This window comes from Anomalospiza imberbis, chromosome 3, assembly GCF_031753505.1.
Source record: "Anomalospiza imberbis isolate Cuckoo-Finch-1a 21T00152 chromosome 3, ASM3175350v1, whole genome shotgun sequence".
Taxonomy (NCBI): Eukaryota; Metazoa; Chordata; class Aves; order Passeriformes; family Viduidae; genus Anomalospiza; species Anomalospiza imberbis.
This window is the reverse complement of record NC_089683.1, coordinates 40,374,897-40,393,102: the sequence shown is the minus strand read 5'-3', so window position 1 is coordinate 40,393,102 and position 18,206 is coordinate 40,374,897. Positions and strand designations below refer to the sequence as shown.

Below are 18,206 nucleotides of genomic sequence, written 5' to 3'. Positions count from 1 at the left end.
CATCAAACATTTTTCTTCAACTGATTGAGTCCAAAGGACATACAAAAAGTATGTCCTGATACTCAGGAAAATGGAACATTTTCATGGTGCTAGCAGCATTCTGTGCCTTCATGTTAAGAACCAGAAATCACCGTGTGACACGAGTCCGGCCCCATAAATGTGTAACCAGTTTTCAGCTGCAGTGCACTACCTAACTGGTGCAGAAGACAACGAGACATTTGGGGAAGCAACATTTCTAAATGCCAAACATACAGAGATGAGCCACTAAACTTTATGAATTATCCATGCAGAGCAGACAGAACATTTGTTTTCAAGGTCAAATGAGAAAGATCCCCTGACCTGTATGGTAAACTATATGTTAATACATTTATCCATCTTTGGAATGTAAGGGACAAAGTCAACACAGAGAGAAAAGAAGCGGTGGGGTAAGTCTGTCAAGCTACCAAAATCATTATGCCATCTGTTTTACTGGCATTTTTTATGTCTGTGCAGGGCATACTCATTGAAAAATAGACCTCTTATTCAAATTTGAGTTTCTTCCAAACTAGAATGCAGTATCAAATATATTTACATTCTTGGGATAACTCTTAATTGATTTTGTTTTATGTACAGCTTTTTTTCATATTCATTTAGTCACCTCAGTCACCTCATAACTAATGCAACAAAAAGTAAAAGAAATGAATACAAATTTCTTAAAGGGAAATTGCAGTTGTGTCCCTTAAAGCTTCTGTACTTTCCCCCAGCCTTCACCAGGCAGGATACTGAAACTAGCATGATCCTGTTAAAACAGTGCGTTTTTTATGGTTGTCAACACTAACATTTAAAGGATAACAATTCAGAAAAGAAGCAAGGGGGTCAATTGATTCCTCCTGAATACTTTGGACAAACAACACTCAAGTTTGGTTACTATCCTGATGGGCTGTTGAAACACAGCTCTTTGATGGTTCAAGAGAAGGCTATTGTACTACCAAAGAGAACAGCCTAGAGAATGAATACTGACTGGAAATGTCAAGTTTAAACTCTCTAATAGTGCAAAGTATCTCAAAAGTTAATGCAAATCCATCCTATAGCCCTTTACATTAGCAGAATAGGGCAAAAAGGTCTTATTGGGACTCAGAGAATCACAGTCTATCTTGTTTTACTCTAGCTTTGCCAAGAAGGACTTGGCTCCTTTACAGGGTACTGTCCCTGCCTTGCATTTCATCAGTCCTGTCATAGGCAAGTCTGAATTTCTGACTATTCCTACTAGCTGTTTTTCTCCCTTCTGCAGTCCCAGTGTGAGAAGCAAATTCACCTTTTCTATTCCTCCCGCTACAGCATTTCAAAATCTGAGCTGAACCATGCATTTTTGTTAGAATATTCTACCCAGCAATATAAAGGCTATGACACATGGTATATGCAATGTAGAAGTATACATACATTACAGAATACATACATACATTTCTTAATCACTGGGATAACATTAGATAAAAATAATTTTAAACATTTGCATCTCTAATGACTGCAGAATGGTAGGATCTTGCAACAAATATTTAAGAGTATTCACCACTGTGCTTTTTGATATCTCTAAACAGGCAGTTAGTTCAATTTCTTATATATCCATGTAATTTTTCTTTCATATTAATATTCCCATATGACAAGTATATTACTTAAAACTGCTGAATTGATTTTCAAGAGGAATCTTAGTTTACATAAATTGTCACATTTCACAAAATAAATTAAAAAAAAAAGTCAGATTCAATTCCATCTCTTGTAAGGAGCATGGAGAAGTATACTAAAGGAGGAAAAAAATTATAAGCCAGCAGAACCAATCATATTGTTTTCCCAAGCAGCTGAGAAAAGATAGTCACTAAAAAGACTGATCAAGAAAAAAAATCCAATAGCTTAATATGTTTTCTCCCCTGGATGGTTCAAGTTTAGAAATTGAGCACACCCTTCAGAGAAACTGAAACTAAGATAACTGCACTTGTTTTACCATAGGTACAGCAACTCTAGAACCAGTGAAAGATGTCAGTGTTGTGTAGAGAGATTTTTCTGTTCTCTCATCAGAGAGAGAGAAGCACAAAATACAACATTACTGATCAAAATTTGTCTACAGTGGGATACTTACTCAGACTTTTTAGACAGCACTTTACTGTGGCCTGCAACTAGACTCTACTCATGTAACAGGTTCTGACCCTGTTCATTCTGTGATACGACTGCAGTAAAATATTTCCTTTTTGTTTACTATATTGTCCTATATGAATCTCCACTACTGTTTACTTCATTGTCAAATCAGTTTTTATTTTATTTTGCCTTTAAATATTTGGTTTCACCCTGATCTCTCCTTCCCTTCCCTTCCCTTCCCTTCCCTTCCCTTCCCTTCCCTTCCCTTCCCTTCCCTTCCCTTCCCTTCCCTTCCCTTCCCTTCCCTTCCCTTCCCTTCCCACTACCCTATGTCTAACTGCAGTAAAGTTTATACTTTAATTTCATGAAGAAATAAATACAGAAATAACCTAATATTCCAACACTTACCTATAACTCTTGGGTTTCACCACAAGATTGTATTATGTGTCCATGCCCTATAAAGCAGTCCAGTTGCTCTTGGGTCGTTCAGCTCTCTTATCTGTTTTTTCAGTCTGATATGATAGTGCAGAATGATAAGAGCATTAAAATTGCATGATTGCAATATTGAAAAAATACCACTGCTGTTGGTCAAGTACTAATGAAAAATGAATGCAATTCCTCACAAAATTTAGATGGCCATTTTAAAAGCAGTCATCTAAAACCAGGAAGTGTTTAGGAAATGCATGACTACAATGTTTACCCATGAAGAAAACAGTGTTTCTTTATAATTCCAAAGAACCATATGTCTCCTTTAGTGGATCATACCAGTTTCTTTTGTGGAGGCTAGTAAGGGTCATTAAACACCAATGGGTCTCTGAGTCCTTCTTCAGAGTCAATGACATTGTAGGCTTCACCAGGGATCTCATTTTACTTCTGTACAAGATCTTCAGGGCAAGGGAAGCAAATGAACTATGAAAAACATAATCACTACTTTTACTGTTGCTTTTTTTATCATAAAAATTCCATTTATTTAAATTCCATTAAAAAACACATTTGCCTCCTGAAAGCATAAATATGTACTTTTGTCATAATTTTTCATTTTATAAAAGAGTTTTATCATTCTTTTGGGGGGAAAAAATTCTCCTTAATAAATATTACACAAAATTGTTATACAAAATTTGGGAAAAAGCAAGTGATTAAGAAAATAAATTCCTCTAGAATATTTTCTCAGAGGTGACAGGAAAATATTTCTCAAGCACCTGAGGGAATTAGTAGTCTAACATTCTTTTTCAGAAGTGACTTGAACACCAAGGTTCAGCTTTTCAAAAGTACCTGGGCCTTTAACTCACATTTTAATTTAAGAGAGTTAGGCACTCAAAACCTATGAGGATCTAGAATTCAGGATGAAAAGCCTTACAGAAAGTCAAGGGGATTTGAGTTATCAAAGGCCAGATTTTTTTAAAGTATTTGAGGAACTTAGAGGCTGAGATAGGTGCCTAGCTGATTTTTTTTTTCCAAAGCAGAGTGAAGAAGGGTTAAGTCCCTAACACTCCCCAAGATGTGTGTTCTTAGAAAGTGCTAACTACGCCTTTGGATCTAAATACCTTTTAAAAAAGTTTCCTTGAACTGGTTTTGAAAGTTGTTTTATAATCTGAATGCAATGATTTATCCTATGCTTAATTCCTGACCTCCCAAAGATTGCCATAGACCTGCTTTAAACAGCTAATTTTGTGTCATAATCTTGATGGAAATGGACAGAATTAAAAAAACAACATCTTATTTGAGCATAATTTAGTTGGCATTTGAAACCAGAAGTTCATAAATTTTGAGAGCTGAAAATAACAGGCAGTTCTGCTCCACTGTGATCATACTTGGAAGAGCTGTTAAGACCCTGAGCATGTTCAGCTTCAAGAATTCACCCTGTATATACTAAGCAGCCCACAGCAGCAGCACGTCTGTATGAAGTCATACTTCTAGCAGTGCCAGAGTCTGACAATACGAATGGCAGACTTGCTTTCACCACGTTTGCCACAGCTGGGAAGAAGTTGAGGGGTACAATGTACAAGGAATTTCAACACAATGTAAATCTGGCAAGATACCGTTTCAGATTTTGATTTCTGAGGAAGTAGAATTTTTTTTCTGGTTGCATTACACCATGGTTATCTGCAGCTCTATTCTTTTAGCCCCTGCCAATTTATTTCTTGCTTTTATAATTTACTTATATAATTATCTTATCTAAATATACATTTCCCTGTAACAGTTCTTGATATTCACCCTTTAAAATGAATCCACTCTTTAGTACTGAAAACGTTAGTTCCTTCCTGAGTCATGTTTGATTTTTTTCCTGTACTGACTGGCTTCTGAACACAGTGCCTGATGGTAAGCTTTGTCAAGAGATGCTGAGATATAAAGAACAACAGGTTACCTCATAATCTCTTCTTGTTAATGCTTGTTCTGGAGAGCACCTGCTGTCTTTAAAAGGGATTTGAGTGACCCAAGATTAAGAAGTCTCCCTACAACAATTACTGTTCTTATCACTGAAGAATGCTCATACCAATGTGACATCTTCTTGATGGTTTCAAATTCACAGACTGAGGGAGAGATAAGAGTCAAAGAACCATACAGTGTGCAATTATAAGACATCAAACCAGTGCAGTACAATTCCATTTTGGAGAAGAGTAGTGCTATTAGACTAATTGATTTCTGCCTGGAAAGTAACTATTAGGAAAAAACACCCTCTGATTTAATTTAAAGAAATTTTAAAATGTAGTGGTGCCTAGAGTATTTCTAATCCCCTTTCTAGATCAGCCTTACTGGGCAAATATCATAAGGGGCACAGGGACACCAAATGGATCACACGACCTCACATCAGCAGAGATTCAGAGAATACATTAAATCTTGGGAGTACCACAGACTATTCCTTGCTACCTCTTTGGTTTAAAACATATAAAAGTATGGACTTCTGTTCTACTGAAGTCAAATTTGTGATATAAATTAAAGGATTACCTGCCATGACACCCATAATAGCATGTCCCTTACTCATCAAAACATTTTTCCAAACCTGTTTAACCATGGAGCTCCTATCACGGAGACTTGCATTGACATTATTTGTTAAAGCTGGTTCTTTGAAACATTAACCAAAGTCATCAATATTTTGATGACTTTGGAGCCAGATGCTCCATGATGGAAAGCCAAGATGGCAGTCTGGTACAGCTGAAGAAAGTTTTGGCTGTCCCAAGTCAAAAAAGCAAAATTATCTGACATTGATTTACTTTTGCTTGGCTCTGTTTAGGATGCCTCCAATGGAAGAGAAAACAGTTCACTGTCTATAAGATCTCTATTTAAAAATGCATTAGAATATTTTTGCTAATAATATTTTTGCTATTTTCATGCTAATAACAAAACTTGAAGGATAATCTTAATATAACTTCAGAGTACATTTCCACAGCTGTCTTCCTGACTGTAGAACACCTGATATCCATTGATTATATCCACAGTGGTAAGAAAAAAAGCACAAAGAGCAACCAAATTAATTAGTAAGCTGCAGCATGCTGCCAAAACCAGGGATGGCTAAGCATTAACTTTATTGGGGTCTGTGCATCTACCATGTCAATGAATATTACGTTTCCAGCACTGCAGAAACTGTGTCAGCTACATTGAAATCCCCGGTGATGTTTGGTGATCTACTGTAACAGAAAGAGACAAGAAGGTAGACTTCTGTTTGTCTGGATTGGACACAGAAATCCAGTCTCCTCCAGTTATCAACAAACCAGTCATAATACAACAAACCCCACTGACTCCTTCACAGCTTGCTCAGCTGTTGTGCCACTATGTAGTTAAGAAGTCTTTAATCTTCAGGCTGACAGAGGCGCAATGAATCTAGAGACTAAAATTTCATACACAATTTGGCTGAAAGCTAATTACTGCCTGTTATTCTAGCTACTTTCCTCCAAGTAGAAGAGTGGGGGGACAAAATCAAATGCACTACTTTTACTGCCTCTTGTTTTGTGCTATGAACTGCAACTGTGAAAACGTTAGTACAAAAACAAAGTTATTTCTGTGTTTCAAGAGCGTAAAAGATTGTCAGATAGTCATAAAATGCTGCTGGTCAAGATGTATCCCTCAAAATATAGGCTTAATTTACTCCAGATTAAAATTCTGTTCTACAGGTTCCAGCTAAGGACATATTTTTACAATATTTCCAGTGAAATGTGCATTTTCAGATCTAAGCAACAGTCCCTAAAATGGGGCTTTGTGATACTGGAAATGAGTTTGCTAACAGCAATTAGGAGTTTTATGCTCTCATGTGTAACTCTTGAACTCCAGTGGGACTGTTCAGATTGTGCAAAGTGAGAAACATGAATCAGCCTTTGCAGGATGAGGGACTTAGTGTAACATCACTAATACCAGCACAATATGCTATTTAAATTCAAAAAAGCATAAAGATTATTCTAAGTGAAAACAGTTGTTCATTAAGTAAAATAGATCAAACAGAGTGAAGCAAATATGACAAGGGAAGCAGAAAAAACAGCACTAAAATCAAAGCATGCGGACATGTATGTATATATATGTATGTATGTATATACATATATATATGTATATATATGGTTTACCAAAGGTAAAAGAAAATAAAAACATGCAAGGATGCATGCAACATGTGTTTCAAAATTCAATAATCATGGAGAAAATAATAATTAGTAAGGAAAATTATACCTTTAAAAAGTAATATTTGTGACGTACAAGATATTTGAGCCAGATTCATACATATATTTTTTAATGGCAAATCACAGCTTTCAAGAACAAAAAGCTTTTTCATAATCAGAGACTGGTATAAGAAATGTTCTTAATGAAACAGTTGCACTGTCTCCTGTCACAATATCCTTTGATGACAAATTGTGCTTCAAAGCGAGAGCCAAGTTAGTTCAGATTCCTATTCTGAATTCCCCCATAGGAATCCATACCTTTCTCTTTTTTCTGACTATAGGTAGACCCTGAGCAGTTGGAAGCCCATGAATAAGGCCTACCCTTTCCAACTTCTTTCCTATGTAATATGTTTCAGTTTAATGTAGCTATTTATTGGACACTGATTGAAGTACTTCCATATATTTATTTATTTCAGTTTGGAAAAGGACAACCATTTTGACACATTTTTAAAGTAAACAGTGGGTTTCAACATTTCTGATCATGCATCCATATTCACCACCATTTCTTAAAAAAAAAATAAAATAAACTATAGCTTTTGCAGGAGATTTCATTTATTTCCAGATAATCCATTAACAGTTCTTCCACACTGTACACTTGAAAACTGTTTTGCATCTGTATGCTATTTCCTCCCCAGTTTTTGTTCTCAGTCTGGCTAAATCAACTGAACTCAATCCAAACAATTTTCTAAAGGATGTTGAATTATAAAGTAAACTCATTTGTGCATCATAGGAAACTTATCCTATGAAAGCCTCCTTTGCACATCAGCCTCACCCTTTCCAATCTCAAAAAAATATCTTTGGAATTGAATTTGCAGTTACATGAGTTGCATATACTTTTGATATTCAACTAGTTACAATTGTGCTGCCTATCACACCATAGTTTTTAGGTAACTTACAATTTTCAGAAAGGTCAGATTCACTAGAAAGCAAGCAGATAAGAAGACAACATAATCCTGCTTCCCTACAAGTCCATTGTGTGGGTACATCGTTAAAGTTATCTGCAATTCTTGGTGCCTTCTCTCAGGAAGAACATGAATGGCAGTATTGAGAAGACACTATATCCTGAGCACTATTTCACTTTGGAATAGCTCTGATTTTCAAAGCAAAATGCCAGAGTGCTGGCAGAGACACACGATTGAGCTACCAGAACCCTTGGTCTGACCCAGCACAGCAGGCTCCCATGTGTTTTAATAATGAAGCTAGTCTCCAGAAAGGACCAGAAGAAACCTCCTATTCATTTATCACATTGCATCCTCACATGCATTCAGCTTAATTTTTCTGGCAGTGGCCAGCCATGGCCAACTGGGCCCCTGGCATTATAAATTATACCAGGGCTAAGAACACTGTAAATCAGGCAGGAAACATTAATGCCACCCTTGGCCACAACGACCATCAATCCCTCATCCCTATTAGTCACAAACTGAATCCAGCCCAAATGTATGCAGTTTTAAGCAAGATATCATCTCTGATGGTATCATGACCAGTTTCCCTCAGACTTAAACAAGTCTAGTGACAAAACAGCTCTCCTCCCCCACAGCCTATGGAGGTGAGAAAAAACAGGGAGAATAGGATGTTTTCCATAAAAGATAATTTATATGCAAAAAACTGTGCTCCTTCTACAGCCAGCAGTCTACAGCAGCATATTTTTAGGATACAGATAATTTGGGCTTAGTTTCACAAAATAAATGGTAGAGCTGCCTCAATTTAATTACCACCCCATGAAGAAATCTGACAGCCCCAATGCAGTGCTTAGTAAGCATTTTACCTCAGACAGCTTGAAGATGCATTGTAGAACTGAAATTACAATACATACCATGACTTGTTCTGTCATCCTACTTTGGGAATGCAGCATGCATGTCTCTATAATGAGCTGTCTGATATTCACCCACTTCACCTGTAGCAAACAGGAGTAAAACGCAAGTAACCATAAGTTGGCATATTAGTTGAATGCAAGCAATTATATTAATTTAATTAATGATATTAATTTTTGGCAGATGGTTTCAGATTATTCTAACTAACGATACAAATTTAATACATAATTTACTTATATTTACATTTAAAAAAACATTTTGATTTTTCTAAATTATTAATTTTTACAATCTGGGTGAAAATTAAAAAAAAAAACAAAAAAAACAAACCAAAACCAAACAACCCATAAACTCTGTTTTCTTCTTCTCCTTCTTATATTTTTGCTTACAAAATTCCTGGAAAGTATTTTAGGGACATGATTCCTACTATGTCTAGCACATGATAAAATATGTATAACTTAAGAACACATATGTTCTTCCTCTTAAGAAAATCAACTCTGCAAGAAAAACTGTTCTCTGCTACAATCAAACACCAAAGAAGAAAAACAAAATATTAAAACCAAAAAGTAAAAAGATATTTTTAAAAGGTTACACCAAAGCTTTTCTGTCTTATTTTGTAAATAAAAATATTTATGTTTAAAAGTATATGCTAGTCTGCACTTCTGTGAGTATAATGAAATTATGTACCTTTATTAAAAACCCAAACAAATGATCCATCTTTTTTCCAGTGAAGAAAGACTGAAATTTATTTATTCATATGAAGTCTTACAGAGAAAATTGAGAAGCTTTACTTTCTTTTTAATTATGCCATTACAACAGAATTGGACTCTACCACCCTTTCTCTGGGTAAGCAATTTTTAGGAAGCATGTGGAAAAGCAATGAAGCTCAGGCTAAATTTTAAAACACCCACCTCAAGGAACTCTGCATATTTATAAGAAGGTCCACCTAAAGCATCCAAAAATCAATGAGTTTTCATTGAATTAATCACTGACTTAACATCACTGTGAATTAAGTGTCATAGACTGAATAATGTTTTATGCCATCTCAGAAGCCAGGAGTTGTGGAAAAGAACTGAGATTATTCTTCACTTTCCCATTTGGATTCTAAGAAAAAGTCATTGCAATAAACACAAGTAGAAAAAGAAGTTTCAGATTATATTTGAAATCTTGGGAGCCAAGATCATGCTAGTACGGCACTCTACAGGACATGTAATACATTCAGTGTTCATGAGTTTAGGAAATTATTTGGAAGATAATTTAAAATTTAGGATTGAAATATCTTTATAAGCAGCAAAATACCAACAATTTGTGAAATTATATGTTCATTTATGCTTGTTCTTCCTTTTATCTGTTTACTGCACCTATGTTTGCTTAAGTCAGCACTCCTTTCCTTGTGATTGCTTCCAAACAAGGGATCTGATACTCAAAAGTAATTGTGCAGGTCATACACCATCAAAAATGTTTGGCATTGTATACTTAGCTGTTTCTTAAGTCCATCCCCTTTCTAAGACAGCTCAAGTTAAGAATCTAAAAGCCAAAAGGTCTAGAATCCTAAAATGTTGAACTGATACAAGACAAGTTAGATTACACAAAAAAACCCTGATACATAAAGGTCAGAAGATGATCCAATCCATTTAAAAGTTTAAATACACTTGGGAAAATTACTTGCTATATGATTTTTTTAATTTTTAAAAAAATAAGTAGAAATATCTGCAAGATAAAATATAGTTTTGATTTGCCAAATGTTGGCTCCCTTGCAAACCCTGTGTACAATTAATTGGATTTGTATCTTACCCATTATTTTGAGTATGAAATATTTTTCAAACTTTATTTTCTTTCTCTTACACAATATATTGCTCTTTCAAAAATAAAAATGTTCCATCACGTTTCTTCAGGCTGACAGGGTTACAGAAAACAGAAGTACCTCAGGATTTTGAAAGCACTTCCCAGTCACTATTACTTGAAAGTGAGAATTTTAACTCTAAAAAAGGCATGAAGTCCAAAAAGAAACAATACTGTGAAAAAAGATGAAAAATTGTAGATTACTTTCACAGGCTCTTATTCTACAGTGGAGAAAATATCCACATTCTAGCCAGGCTTCTTTGAAAAGAATATTTTCCTTTTATACAGAGATAAAAAGCAAAGCTTTCAGGTCAGAGGCTATAGGGGAAAAGAGCTAATGTCTCCCCTGCTTTGATGTTACAAGTAGTGCCTCGTTACAGAAGTGTATTAGAGCTACCAGTAAACTGAGCCAGCATGTGCAATAACCAGTTTCAGTATGGGTGGCATATGGATCATCCTGTACATAACACAGCAAGCAGTCATGTGCATTACCAACAATACACAAACCTTTACTTTAACATGCTTACATTCTTTTAAAATATGGCGCAGCTAAAAGGTAATTTTTGATTTATAGATACCATAGGAAGACTTCTTTAAAGTGTATCTGTCACAGCTATAAACCAGGATTAAGGGTTCCTCTCTGGCTGACATGTAACACATATAATGGGGTTTGTAGTGGTGTTTAGTATCTGGAAACAGCACATTTCAGTCTTGGAGTACTCAACACAACTGTGATTAATGGTGTTTGGTGTCTCATTTGCTTTTGAAGCTGACGGCTTGCTGGTTGGGGGACTCAGCCCAAAACAACATGGTCTGGTGCGCTTGTCTTTCACAGACTCCTGGGAGCTGAAGGACCAAATGCACCAGTTTGTAGTGGTCCTACTGCACTGATGCCTCTAATGGACCAATTTACCTATTAACTCACCTTTTGGAACAGTATATCTCAAAATCCAGAATGTGCTAGAAGGAAATCAATAATTACCTTAAAAATCAACCAAGAATATTAATTAAACTTCTGGTGTTATATAGCACCAAGCTACATAACAGTAATAAATACTCTTAGGAAAAATAAAAAAAAAACCCTGAATTATTTTTTACTTACCTTTTTTCGTACCCATGTAAATTGAAACTTGGTAATCCTCAAATTAACAAAAATAATGTTTATTAAGTATTTGATATCCTCCAACAGACTACTACATACAATAAAACATAATTTCTGATTGAGTTTTTTATAATTTGGGAAATCATGTTTGTTTGGATATTATTACTGAAATATTAATTGCTGAGTGAGACTACTGATTATGCAGATATGAAAATTACATTAATACTATTTATATACCCTGTAGTTTGAGCATTGCTTAGTAGTCAGAGAGATTGTTCACCAAAATCTCTCCAAAATCTGAGGTAATCAGAAAGCTGAAATGCAATGACCCTGTATTTGAACTACAAGTAGATAAACCCTGTCAACTTTTCCTGTGTATACAGGAACTTCTGTAACAGCTCTAGATTTCAGCCAGAAGTGAGTCACTGCAAGAAGGATAACAGGAGTTTGTGTAGGAATTTCAGCACAGAGTCTCTGCAGGAAAGATGGAAAGGATTAAAAAGAAATGGAATACCAGCAAAAATACTGGGAATGGGAAAGTGAAAGGAACAGGAATTCAGGGAAAAGCTAAGAAAGGGGTGGGGGGGGAGAAAGCTAGATATATGAGGAGTGTGGATAAAGAAAGAAAACTGTAAAAAATAAAAAATGGGGAACCTTCAATAGAGAGGAACAAGGGAAATACCAGTTTCACTAAATGTTTCCTGGTACAGCAGCAAAGAAACAAATCTCTCTCCCTATAGGCTCAGGTACCTGCAACAAAAAGTCCAGGAGGAGGTTTTGAGCTTGATTATTCTTAACAGATTTCCAAATTACATTTTTAGCTTTGTAAGTTTTATTTATAAATATATTTAGATGAATGATTCACTGGAAACACTGGAGAGCACAATGTCCTAAATAACCACAGCTTTTCTAGACTTGATTTACACACAGGTAAGATGGGCATTGACTAATGATATTGGCTTCAGAATGCTACGAAACCACACTTTCCCTCTGCTGGAAGCTACACCTCCAAAAGGACACGTGTCTGAAGGGAGCTCATCTTCCTGTCCCTCACACTATAAACCCACTGTGCCTTCTGAGGTTGTATAAACTCTTCACCACACAGACATAAACATGTTCTGTATGGAAAAGAGGTGCAGCAGAAAAGGCTGACAAGCCCAGCTAAATGCCTCAGGAGAAGAGAGTTATAAACTGGGATCCAAACCCACAGCAGCTGTAGTCATCTCCTGAGGTGCCTCAGAGCTCTTAACAAGGACAACAACAAAAAATGTGAACTTCTTTATCCAGTGGAAGGTATGATATACAAAAATTAAAATCTTTTTCTCTCAAATGATTGGAAGTGCTGAGGCTGTGATGGTCCATGTCTCTTTTCCTGTTTCAATATCTGTTTTGAAAATCCCCAGATTTTCCAGATGTTTACAGGCTACCTCCGTAGCAACACAATTGTGAAACTTTTAAAAACTCTTTGCTCTGATCTGCCAGTTTTTCATCCTGCCTCCACACCAATTTCTGCCCTACTGCTGAAGTATCTGCAATGTAGGTTCCCTAATCCCTTGTTCTTTTGATATGTTAGCATAATGCTTCTCCACTTTGTTTAGATTGGAATGCTTTTAAATTCATTTTCTCCCCTTTCTTTTGGAGAGCTTCCATTCTAGCTCCCATAGCAGGACCAGAAGGTGAGCAGGTGAGGGTTTTCAGGTGGGAAGTAAGCAGATTTTCATGTGCAACTTGTAGCAAGGTAGGGTGCAGTCATAGGGATCCCTAGCAGGTTGGCGTGCTTCCTCCCCCAGAACACTTCTTTTTTGCCCTTGTTTGTTCTTCAATAATGAGTCACTGGGAACAAAGACCATCCAGTGCATGTGCTTGGGGAAAAGAAAAAATAAACAAACAAAAGAAAAATCTCTACTGCTACCAAGAAATAGTGATGAGACTTTTCTTTAGAAAGCTATGTGACTTATAAACAATATATGACTGCCACGTGCTAAAAAGGAACAAGGTCTCTAGTGAGAAAGAAACAAAGTGTTATTCTTAAAAGACAAAGTCAGGAGATACAAAAGGGCATACATCATTTCCCTCTGAAATTTTATGATAAAATGACAGCAAAAATCAGCTTAGAAGCAACACGTGAACTAGCCTTCTGTGCCTCCTGCTCTCTTCCTTCCAAGAGTAAATGGATCTGTGTCTCTCTTTTGTCACATTGTTGTAACTTTCATTCAGTCTCCCCACTTCACCTTGACCGCGTCTGAACAGTGACAATATGTTTCTTGTTCTTCACACTTTTCCCAGTAAGGATCACTGACAGCCTCTTACTTTGTATTTTCTCAGCTTTTCAGGCAGGGATTTTTTTTCCTTCTTTTTCCCTCAGCCATCATCACTGCTATTTGGAGAGAATTTGGTTCAATTTCCATTTTAAACATGAAATGTTTGAATTAGCTCATAATGTCTCCCAGCTTGCAGAGGAAAGAGCTGGTCTTTAAAAAAGAAAAAAAAAAAAGTTTCATTTTTACAAAATAAAAATGAAAAGCTGCAGAATAATCTTAAATCATTTTATACTGCACATAGGACTTCAAAATAATAAGAGCTCTTCAATTTGGAAATTATTTGGGTTCTAGGCATATGAATCAGAGAGAGCTGTAAAATTATTAGAACACGGAAACACCTTTCATAAGCACTTCAATTCAGAGGTGATCAAAGATTCTGGACTTGCAGAGCAATTTACTTGGCATTTGCAGGAAAGCCTCACTCTTTCAAACTGAAGCACTCTTAACACTATGAAGAACTTCAATAATTTTAAATTGGCGTGTACCATACATGCCTAGAAATCCAATTCAGGTTTAAAAAAAAACACTATAACTTCAGAAGTATGAAAAGCCCACCCACAACATGACAGCATTCTAGCCTTCCCAAAAAACAGCCTAGCTATTATTTCTCCCATGCTAGGTTTTCTGGCAGGTGGAGTTGCTGAAAACATTAGAAGTGAGTTATTTTATTCTTATCCTTGCCTTTGATTATCTACGAATATTTCCCTAAACTCAGTAAACTTTTCAACACCCTTAGTTTGCAAGCTGATTTTCAAGGTGTGGATGCCAGTTTTAAACAGTTTTAAGTATTTTAAATATAAAACAAAAGACAATGTTTAAGTTGAATCCAAGATGTAATAGCTTTCCAACCAAAACTTTAATTATTATGAGTTTAAGTTTGCAAATGATATGTATATATATATAATTTATCTGAGCTTAGGCTTGCAATTAGCTGCTCTTAAGGGAAACACAGAGTACACTGAGTCCTGAAACAATATTGACAGAACAGGAAAATAAAATTAAGTCTAAATTTTAAAGATTACATCTCAACTATAGAAGAAAAAAAAAGTCCCCTGAACAAGACAGGTCTTGTGTTGTCCCAGCAGATCCTCTCTTCCATGCAAGTTGGCCTGCTATGTAATACAGACTCCAGTCTGTGATGCCTCTCAGTTCTGCATGGCATGCAGCCACCTTTCCAATCATACTGGCCAAAAAAGAAACCCGTCCTTGTGGGTGCTCACATAAGAGTCACATAAGAGCTACAGTCTACAGAAACTCAATATCAAACTTATTGATACAAAGGCAGGATGGTGGGAGATATGTATGAGGCAGCCAGTGATATTTCTGGTAGGATGAGGTTTCAACATACAGTTCTAAAAGGATTCTATTCAGTTCTAACCAGATGCTAGAAAGACATCAACACAAGTTTGAATAGACCTTGGTAATGCTGGGGACAACTGGTGCACCAGAAACAAGTAGGAATCGATCAGATTAGGTGTTCCCAAATGTCTCCCTCAGGCTTTAAAACCATACAGAAGTTGTTTTGGTTTCATGCAGGTGATGCAGTGATGGATGGAAAAGCCCCAGACAGCATAATGAACTTCTGTCACAAATGAATACGACTTGCTGCCATTATTTTAGATTTTACCACCTGCAAGTAGCTTCTCCAATGCACGGCATACCAAAATACTTTTATTTGGGAAGGAACTTCTGGAAGTCATCTGGTTCAACCCCTAATTACACAGAGAACCAGCACAGATCAGGTTGCTCAGGATTTTATACAGTCAAGATTTGAATATCTCCAAGGATGTAGTTTTATAAATCACTAATACTTCTTCATGTTCTTCCCCTTTTAAGTTACAGTATCCTAAAATTAGGAAATTTTAGATTTTCTACCTGAAACGTTGATAGTCAGGCCTGTTTCTAGGGATGAAACATATCTATAAAATATTAATGTGATATAAACCAATGCAGGTGCCCTTGAATGTTTTTAGTTCTACCGGAGTTCATGTGATCTACGATAAGAATTCTGTTCTGTTCCCCATGGGTTATAGCTTAGCCTCAAGACTTAGTGGATGTGTGACTTAGTGTGAATTTAGTGGAGACTATGATGTCTATAAATCCTTACAAAATCTCACACAAAAAAAAAAAAGGTATTAGTAGGTTTCTACCTCAAACTATGCCAGGCTCACTGTCAGACAGCAAAAGTGCTTACAAATATCCATCATAATGTTCTCAGGCTTATAAAATTAATTTAGCCCCTTGTGGTGCAGACTGACAGGAACTAGTACTGAATGCATTTTAAATAATGCATTCTTTTTCTCAAACATACACTAAACCTCTCCAGAATATTTTAAATAATGAAACCTGAAGTATCTGTAACTGGACAAATGTGTGACAAAGCTTGAGGACTGAACCACAACTGTTGGACATAAAATTGTATGTTTCAGATGCATCTTAATTATTTTCTACCAGATTTGACCTTCCTTTCCTACATTTGCTATGTGTGAAGTCTGAAAGCAAACTTGTTTTGTAAATGTTAGGAGAGGAACTGTAGTCATGCCTTCAAGTGGAAAACTACCTAAGTGTTCACTATTAGATCTAGATCCAGTCAGAAAAAAATGAGACCAATAAGCACATATTTTCCAATACCTGAATTATTCATAATTTTAACTGCAGTTTTAAATGACATTTAAAAATATTTTATTTTCTTTCAGGGAAAAAACCCTTTTTTTAGCTTACAATAGCATTCAACTCTGATGCTTGCCTATTGAAGTAAACCATATGGGAGAGAAATGTGTTCCTACCTTCCATGAAGCCGTTGTTCAGCGCTGTTCCATAAGACAAGGTTGTTCAAATAAAAGAGAAATGTAATTAATGCTACTATAACTATTTTGTGTAGTATCAAGATGACCCCTATAATTTTTGAGCCAAAATCTCAAAATGTTCATGACATCACAAAAATCTAGAACTCCTAATCTGCAAATAATATTTCAGCTTCCTCAGTGTTGAAGATTATTTTAGTGCTTTGAGCAATTTAATCTGGTAATTAAGACTTCCCTTTATGCACACAGAAATTATCTGAAATCAGCTGCCTTCAGCCTTTCCAGAAGCCTCAGGCCAGGAGGAGAAAAAGGTAAATAATGTCAGAAAAAGTGTATAAGCTCAATAAGCTCTTCTAATAACTTCATAGATTTCCCTTTAGGAAAATCTGCTTGAAAATCTGCTTGCTTGGAAAATGCTGCCCTGAAATTTCACTCCCTTACCCAATGCTCTTTCCCTCTCTTTTTCTGAAAACCTCAACCTCTTAATATGTTTTAAAAACCAACCTGCCTAATGTCCTAAAGTTTAAAAATGTGGTAACATTTTTTTTAAATATCACTTTTCAATACTAATTTGAGAAGATTTTGAACTAAGAAGAATGGTTTTCCAAGTCAAAACCATCACCTGTCATTTGGTTTTGCTCTAGGTTTCTTTTTTTAAAAAAAAACACCCATTTTTTTTGTTGTCTTCATGCTTGAAAAAAAAAAAAGGAATAAGAATATCTTAAAAGATTGAAATAAACTAAAATAAGGTGTCAGATTTCCACAATTAATCAATTAGATGAGTTGCTCTCCTCTCCATAAATAAATAGACCTTAAGATATAAGCAATGAAAATTGTTTTCCATTCTAAGTGGAGTACTATTCCCTTTACCAGATCCACCCATCAGATAACAGAACTTTGAAAAAGGAAGGATTGTGGTTTGGTGGGACCACCTGGAGAGAACAGTTCAGAATGGAAGATGAGCTGAAAAGAGTTTTCCACATATCCCCTCAGTGCAGAAGCTGTTTAATGCTTCCCCTGCTCTCATCTACCAGAGCTACACTGGAAAACTGCTGCCAGTGGAAGTATTCCCCTCTGTATAAAGGCATAAACCAAGGCTTAGTGTGCTGAGACTTTTTGCTTCTCTAAGGACTAAATTCCTCTTGAGTGTAGAATAATTAGAATTATTTTCTATTCATGACAGACTAAGAGAAATTACTTTAGCTTTAAAATAATCAATTTTTGTTAAATCTGTTCTTGGTACATGTTTGCACAACTTAGTCCAAGGAGGATCTTTTTGACGGATCTCAAACTGGAAATATATTTCTTCTTGCTAATAGATTATTTGCTCAAAGAAGTTACTAAGCTGGATGATAAACTGGATACTAAATGGAGAGATGGGCAGTGTAAAGTCACTTCTTACATTTCCTGTGCATGATCTTAAGATACTCTGGGATCTTGGAGGGTATATTTTTTCCTCCACCAGACCCTCATACAAATGTAGAAAGAAACATTCCAGGGATGGGAAAAAAAATACAGAAGACCTTGTGTCCTGAAATGCCTGACCCTGCTCTCTGGACTGGTGGGTGATGAGAGCTCAG

The 18,206-nt window shown here is 35.9% G+C and overlaps 1 long non-coding RNA gene across 1 annotated transcript; it reads left to right on the top strand.

Annotated features, from left to right (window-relative positions):
* The first annotated feature begins 13,741 nt into the window (after positions 1 to 13,741).
* LOC137470585 (uncharacterized) lies at positions 13,742 to 17,597 on the top strand. The gene is made up of 3 exons (XR_010997146.1): positions 13,742 to 14,477; positions 16,876 to 16,937; positions 17,500 to 17,597. It is a non-coding gene; the product is annotated as an uncharacterized lncRNA (long non-coding RNA).
* The last annotated feature ends 609 nt before the right edge of the window (positions 17,598 to 18,206 follow it).